The following is a 7349-nucleotide window of genomic DNA, read 5'->3' as shown; positions in this document are numbered from 1 at the left end:
GTCATCGCGTTTGAGTATAATTTGGTCAAAAGTTTTTCTTTACCATCGACCTCTAAGTATAGGTCAATATGAGTCTGACTTCACTTCGTATGTATTATTTTAGTTACTTTATGTTCTTTGTTGTGTCTAGTCTTTGTCAATTGATTACATTCTTTTGATTACCGCTAAAATGTTGGTTCCCTTGGTTACTCTTTCACGGTGTCTGTAGTATGCCTTATCTCAAGATCGATGGGGTAAATGAGATGTATAAAATCCCCAAAAGCTGACTCATTCAACAATAATACGTCATCTTTTATAGAGGAAACTCTAATTACAGCATCCAATTTAACAATTTTCCTTCTTTTTGTATCAGATCAGCCTCTTAAGACTGACAAAATAGGTCAGCAAGTAGAGGAGCATAATTTGTTTTAATTAGAATGCTGATCGTTTGAAAACGTGTCAACAATACTGGACAAATATGTTGTCGATCGAAAATTCTAGTATTTTGAAAACAACTTCTAGGTATATTCAGAAGATGATTTGGAATTGTTTTACAAAGTATGAGGAATATCTACCAAGAACTACACATTTGTATCTAGATGTACCTTCTTTTCTTTTAGTAATAGCGATGTATTGTTTTTTGGTCGGGAGTTTTAAATGTTTGTATTTTAATTTTGTATCAAGATTTCCTGATCATGTGCAATTTTTTTTCATGTCATTTACACGTTCAAGCCTTTGTGCCTGAATATTTTACTACCGCATTCATTGTAAACGTTCTAATCGCGGATTTCCCTTGTTGCTTTTTATTTCTTAATGTTGTATCATTTTTGAAATTGATATTAATTTTTGTTGTGTCTTTTTGCGTAGAAATCACTGTCTATACTGCCACATCCTTCAAACATGCAAGAAAACCTACAACAAAATTGAGATATGACGATTAAAAACCTTAATCAAGTTTAATTTACCTTAAAAGGCCTTAAAAGTTTTTTAATCTAACTGTTCAGTCGGAAATTTCCCAATAACTTAACAATTCTTATACTCAAATATTTTGTAATAGAACATAAAGACTCTGATTCAGTAATCATATATCTCGGAGAGCATGGGAGACTGGACCAGGTGCATCTGTAGGGTATGCGTCCGCTGTTTTTGTTTTTGTTTTTGTTTTCTTTTTTTTTTTAGAAACAACCGCCGAGTTCCTAATAAAATGTAAAGTCCTGGGTTAAATGAAATAAAAACTATGACCCGTTGAACAATTCGGGTTTTTATAGTGCAGATGATAGGTCGTAGCGACCTTCGAGTTCACGATGACGACCATAAAATTTCTGTAGTGATGACTTAAATCTTGTAACAACATAACCCTGTTACAGAACTTAATTGTAATTTGCTTAGCGCGGTACAAAAAGATAAATACGTAAATACGGCAAGCTCTGACATAACGTATGAGTTTTGATATGAAAACTCTATACGCCGGTGCTGAAGGAATGTCGCCACCGAAGAAGCAAATGTTGAATATAAGGAATGAGAAGTCATTGCGTTCGTCGTATAATTTGGTCAATAGTTTTTTTTTAATATTTTTATCGATCTCTGAGTGTGTGTGAAGAAATACGACTAACTTCACACTTTCTGTTGTATTTTTTTCTCAATTTCTATCAAATATATCATGGGTTTTACGTATATGTAATTTGTGTGTACAAATACTAGAATTTACTTATCTTTTCATCTGGTAACTGTATCTTGTTGACTTTTTCCAAGAAAACAAAATGCATATTTCGGTTGTATTTTGCTAGACTTTAAAAAACTAAGCGCTATCTGCATTAGGGTTGTCTGATTGCATGGGAGACATTGTGATTTGAGATGTAGTGAAAACTACGTGTAAACATGAACAGAATATGTCAATAGCATTTTTTTTCTGATTAAACTATTGTTCATTTAAATAAATTTTGTCACGTTCATGAAATGAATGAATTTAGAGAGCTGTGCATAAATGCAAGTATATTATGGATTTTGGCTTGTTTGTTTCTAGTTTTCACAATTAATAAGTTAAGGAATATTGCATTAAATACCTCATATACATTAGTAGCTTTATCTACTATGGCTATTTTGATTTTTTATGGAGTTTTTCCTCTCTGTCTGTCAGAACGTTACTGGTCCCCGATCATATAAAACACAGCTGATAGCAACGCCATTGGATAAAAGATTACCTCAAGGGAACTTTGCACAATACGTTGAGATCCTGAATTTGAATACGGAATATGCAACATTACACTGAATGACATTTCTGTTAGATATCCGGCACACACGACGTATTTTAGATACACACACTGAATTGCAAAAAAATAACAATAACATTAACACTGAATGCTTACTCTCAGTATAAGAAATACTTCCAATTCAAAATTTATCGAAGTCACATCCATATCGACTGTGAATAATTATTCGTTTCCATTCTCACATTCTCGATTATTTTTGCTAAAAAATCAAAACATAAACATAAGTCTTTTGTCAGATGAAGAAAAAGACCACAATAAAATGATTTATCATAAATAAAACAAAACTATGATATTATAAGATAATATCAACAATGTAAATACAAAAAATGATATATCAGAAATTTATTAGCAAAACAGACTTGTAAACAGTGAACTTGAATGAACGGAACATTTGTAGGAAGGCGGCTAAACTACTTTAAAGAACACTTAACTAATTCGTCCATATTCTTAATGAAAATTATTCTGAAAGTTATCTTTTACTTCTAGGTATAACGAATAGAAAGATGCATGTGTTTGTTGTGTCTCGTATATATGGTAATTATACTGTTAAATTGTATTTGTAGAACTAAACAGACATTATACATGATTGATCACTTATCTTCAATAAACTGCGGCAATTCAATAGTCAGCTTTTGATGGCTGAAAAAAAACTCAAACTAAATATAGATACATATCAACAGTTAAGGTAACAGATGATCATAGTAATGAATAAATTGTGGATACGATTGAGTGTTACGTACAAAATAATTTGATCCAGTCTTGAATTAAACGTGACCAACAGAACCTGAATAAAAATATTTTTATCTATCAATTATGAATTAAAATTCAACTTAAATTCAACATGAGTAACATATTAATCAACCAACTGAAAACGAAAACTCCTTTTAACTATTTGTCAACTCGTATTTTTGATGGAAAGTTGTATGTAACTCTATTGACAAATTTGAGCCATAACGTCAAGATGTCATATTGTACATATTGTATATGAACACAATGACTATGCACTTTTGAAGTTAGAAAAAGAAGTCACAAATGCAATCTTTCATCAGAGTTACTCACATTAATCAGAAACATCACATTTAAATTAGGAAATGCACACATGGTTCTTTTAAAGAATATCTCCTACTCTACACGATTGTTTTTAATCTGATAGGATTTGCAATACAGTCGGCCTAATAAAACTTCCTTAACTGGTCGGCAAGATAATTTCAAATATTTTATTTAACAATAAATGTTGCCCTTTCATCTATTCAATTTTGCCTGTCAATTCCCGATAGGGTAATTTTATCCTTGATAAGCAATTGAAATTTACCAATTAAGAATTAATGTTTTAGATGATTGTACAAACTACTAACTGGGTACACAAAAATGTGCAGAACTTGTATTCTGTAATAGAATGTTGAGAGGTAAAGATAAAATTAAATAGTAAACTAGTTGCATTAAATATTGAAGTGTTTTTAATCCATGTCAGGGAGTATCGCCTAGACCGGGCTTTCCAGGCCTTTTATATGATTTTTGCTTGTTCCCATATTTTGTTTCTAAGGACAGAATAATTGCAATTTATTCAGAGTTTGTGATATTTAACAAGAAACATTAATTAGATATTACCTATTTTGGACATTACATTTTAATGCATGGCTCATATTCAGTTCTATTGAATGATTAATGAAATCATTAATTAATTTATTAATAAATTTAGATACAAGGACATTTTGAAAATTAATTGATTAAATAAAATTACATGTAATCACATTTTTTGATGATTAATGAATACAGCTGATTACTTGAAAAAAATGTATTTAATCAAAAATGATATATGATTACAATTACAATTACCCCATCTCTGTACCTTAACAGATTTAGGGTAATATGCACTTAAATCATTAAGATAACTCATTGTGATCCACTAAAACATTTATTGCTTTCTTATCATTATATATATATATATATATATATATATATATATATATAAGTCCGGGCAGACAAACGAGGAGGGGAAAACTATGACCCGTTGAATAAATCAGTTTTCATGGTGCAGATGGATACACCATAACGATCCACGAGTTCATGATGACGACCATAAAACTTCTGTAGTGATGACTTCAATCTTGTAGCAACATAACCCTGTTCCAGAAGCCTATTTGTTAGAGTTCTAGCTCGATACAAAAAGTCTGCGTAGTTTCGGCAAGCTCTGGCATAACGTATGAGTTGTGATATGAACACTCCATACGCAGGAACCGAAGGGATGTTGCCACGGATGAAAGGAAAATTAACAATTCTGAATGAAAAGTCATCAGGTTTGTCGTAAAGTTTGGTCAATAGTTTTCCTTTACCATCGATTTCTAAGTGTAGGTCAAGATATGAGGCTGACTTCACAGTGTCTGTAGTATCCTTTATCTCAAGTTCTTTTGGGTAGATACGATGTATCAAATCCCCGAAATTAGGATTGTTTAAAGATAATACGTCATCTATATAGCGGAAACTGAGATTGAAGGATCTAGCCATACGATATTCTTTCTTTCTGATCAGATCAGCTATAAATTCAGCCTCATAAGAGTGAAGGAATAGGTCAGCAAGTAAAGGAGCACAATTTGTTCCCATTGGAATGCCGACCGTTTGTTGAAAAACACGTCCACCACACTGGACAAATATCTTGTCGATTAAAAATTCCAGCATTTTGTAAACATCTTCCTCTGTATATTTGGAAGATGATTTGGAATTATTTCTTACAAAGTATGAGGAATCTTTACCAATAACTATATATTTGTGTCTAGGTGTACCATCTTTTTTGGAAAAAACAACGATGTATAATGTTTTTAAGTCGGGATTTTAACTGAGTATGGGGAATAGAATACAGTGTTGAAAAATCATAGGTTTTAATGCTATTATATTCAGATAATAGTCTTGAACTGATTGTCTCCAAAAGATCTTTCGAATTTTTCAGAATCCACATTGAATTAATACCACTACGGGAGTAACAAGTGTTGTGGTAGGACTGTAGACCCTCTTTGACAGTTGTGAGTATAGAAGTTAAAAGTTTTGAAAGAGGTTTGGCGGTACATTTTGCAGATCCAGCTACGAAACGTTGTTTGTATGGATTCTTGTGAAGTTTAGGAATCCAGTACATAGACGGTAAATCACAATCATCGTCCTTGGTAGAGAGACCAAAAGACGATAGCACAGATTTATGGTTTTCCACAATCTCTTCTTTGGTGAGTGGTAGCAGTGTAGATCCTATCACTGCTATCATTTTCTACGTCTACTTCTGATAATAAACATTGGATACAAAACGTTTTGCATACAAAAACAATGTTGTTTTGGGCTTTGTCTGCTGGTATGACAACATATTTGTCATGTATAGTAGACAATGTTTTTGCTACATCGGGGTCTTTGAAAACTGATGTAGCCTTGACACTCATTGACCTACTTAAAACCTTAATTCGGTTTAAAATTAAAGACCTCACGTCCTTTAACCACTCTGACAGATAATCAATGTCTTCTTGTTCTCGTTTTATCCATTTTCTTCCATAGTCCTCGACGGCATCCATAAGAACTTTAAAGTTATAATTCCAATTTATGGAGCGTGGTTCACGGTACTTGGAACCTTTAGAAAGGATATTACGCAGAGATTCGTTTTCGATAATGGTTAAATCTCCCGTAACGACGTGACCAGAAGGACCATATTTGAATGAAGGTCTTGCAACAACAGTCAGTGGTTTAGCCTTGAAGTCCTCAATCTCGATGTTCAGCAATAGCCTTTTATAATTGAAAATTTTGGATGCGATAGGTGAAGTATAGGAATATGAAATAATTGGTATGGATTGGTCTTTGAAATATGGGGGAATTTTGTTGGTAACGTTTTTGTGATGGATTAATTGCATCTATACTTTTGTTGACAAACGGTAGTGGAAGAAATGATCGTTTTTCTTCATCTTGACTTTTCACACAAACTGGTTTAAAGAATCTGTGGAAACCAATATCCAAAATGATGGCAACAAATCTGTGTAATGATGACTTGGAGTCAGAAACAGGAGTTTCAAGACGTGTTTTGTAAAGGGAGTGTAGTAGAGTGAGAGGTATAGAATAAAGTTCGGTTCTAATGTGATAAAGTCCAAGAGGTTTTTGTATGAAAGGAAGGAAACCATCTATGGAGACATCATGTAACTTAGGTGACGTATAGTGGAGATGGCCATGACCCCTTTCCCGTCTTGGATTTTTGTCAAATAAATTTATCACATTTATTTTATTTTTATATTGGCTTGAAAGGTTTCTTATACTTTTGATGTTGTCATTGCATCCGTAAGGTATTGTAGTACCTAGTCTGCGTATCCATTACTCCTCTTTTTCCCTACGATAGTTTTTACTTAGAATGGGACTGTTCGTAGGATGGTAATTTTTTTCTAAAATACGAACTTTCATGGAGAGGATTGATTGATCTTGTTGATTAAAGTGTTGATAAATTGTCGAGAATTTGGTGGTGTTAATTCCCGAACGATGACCGCACATTCTTTTATTTAATCGTTCTTGCGTTTCTCCGACATATATTTAACCACATAAGTTGCATTCTAATCCATATATTAAGTTTGTTGATTTGCAACTTAAGTCATCGTGACTTCTTGTATGGAAGGTTTTGCTTGTAAGAGAACTGTGGTTCGTCATCGTTGTAGTCAAATATATCGTTTAAAGTGATGGAACATGGTTTGATAATTTTAAAATAGTCAGAATTTTTTTACTGGAATAGATGGTCTGCAGATTGAACGTGTGATTGGGTACTTTTAGTTGAATTGGTCGGGGCACTTTCCATACCAGATGTGAGTGTGCTAAAAAAACGATAATAATTTGTTCAATAATGCTATATTATTGCAGCGGTTTGTACATAAATACTCTTATATTATTTACTTTTTTCGTTTCTTTATGTTAAAACATTCATTTTCATCACAAGCAACTTGTATGTATTTCAATAAGATGCTGACTTCTCTCCCCTTGATTGTAAATAATTTGATAATGTTGATAATGTTTAAACTTATACAGACAAAAACATTACTTTACAGATATAAGTTTGGATTGTATTAAATTTTAAGCAAACTTCCAATATATGAC

General features: G+C 32.5%; 1 long non-coding RNA gene across 31 annotated transcripts in view; it reads right to left on the bottom strand.

The window, feature by feature from the left end:
• Nucleotides 1-276: 276 nt before the first annotated feature.
• The window catches only part of LOC148620534 (uncharacterized), a 30605-nt gene continuing 23532 nt past the window's right edge, over nt 277-7349 (bottom strand). For 24 of the 31 annotated variants that reach the window (XR_015921831.1, XR_015921834.1, XR_015921840.1 and 21 more), the window contains one exon: nt 277-2888. This is a non-coding gene — a long non-coding RNA (uncharacterized LOC148620534). Of the gene's footprint in view, nt 2889-2989; nt 3034-4742; nt 7070-7349 lie in introns of those variants that run through there. The other 7 variants (XR_015921838.1, XR_015921837.1, XR_015921836.1 and 4 more) reach the window with 4 other exon arrangements.

Source organism: Perna viridis, chromosome 4, assembly GCF_037379345.1.
Source record: "Perna viridis isolate PV_CMFRI_1.1 ecotype Kerala chromosome 4, ASM3737934v1, whole genome shotgun sequence".
Classification (NCBI taxonomy): Eukaryota; Metazoa; Mollusca; class Bivalvia; order Mytilida; family Mytilidae; genus Perna; species Perna viridis.
This window is presented reverse-complemented; position numbering and strand designations above follow the sequence as displayed.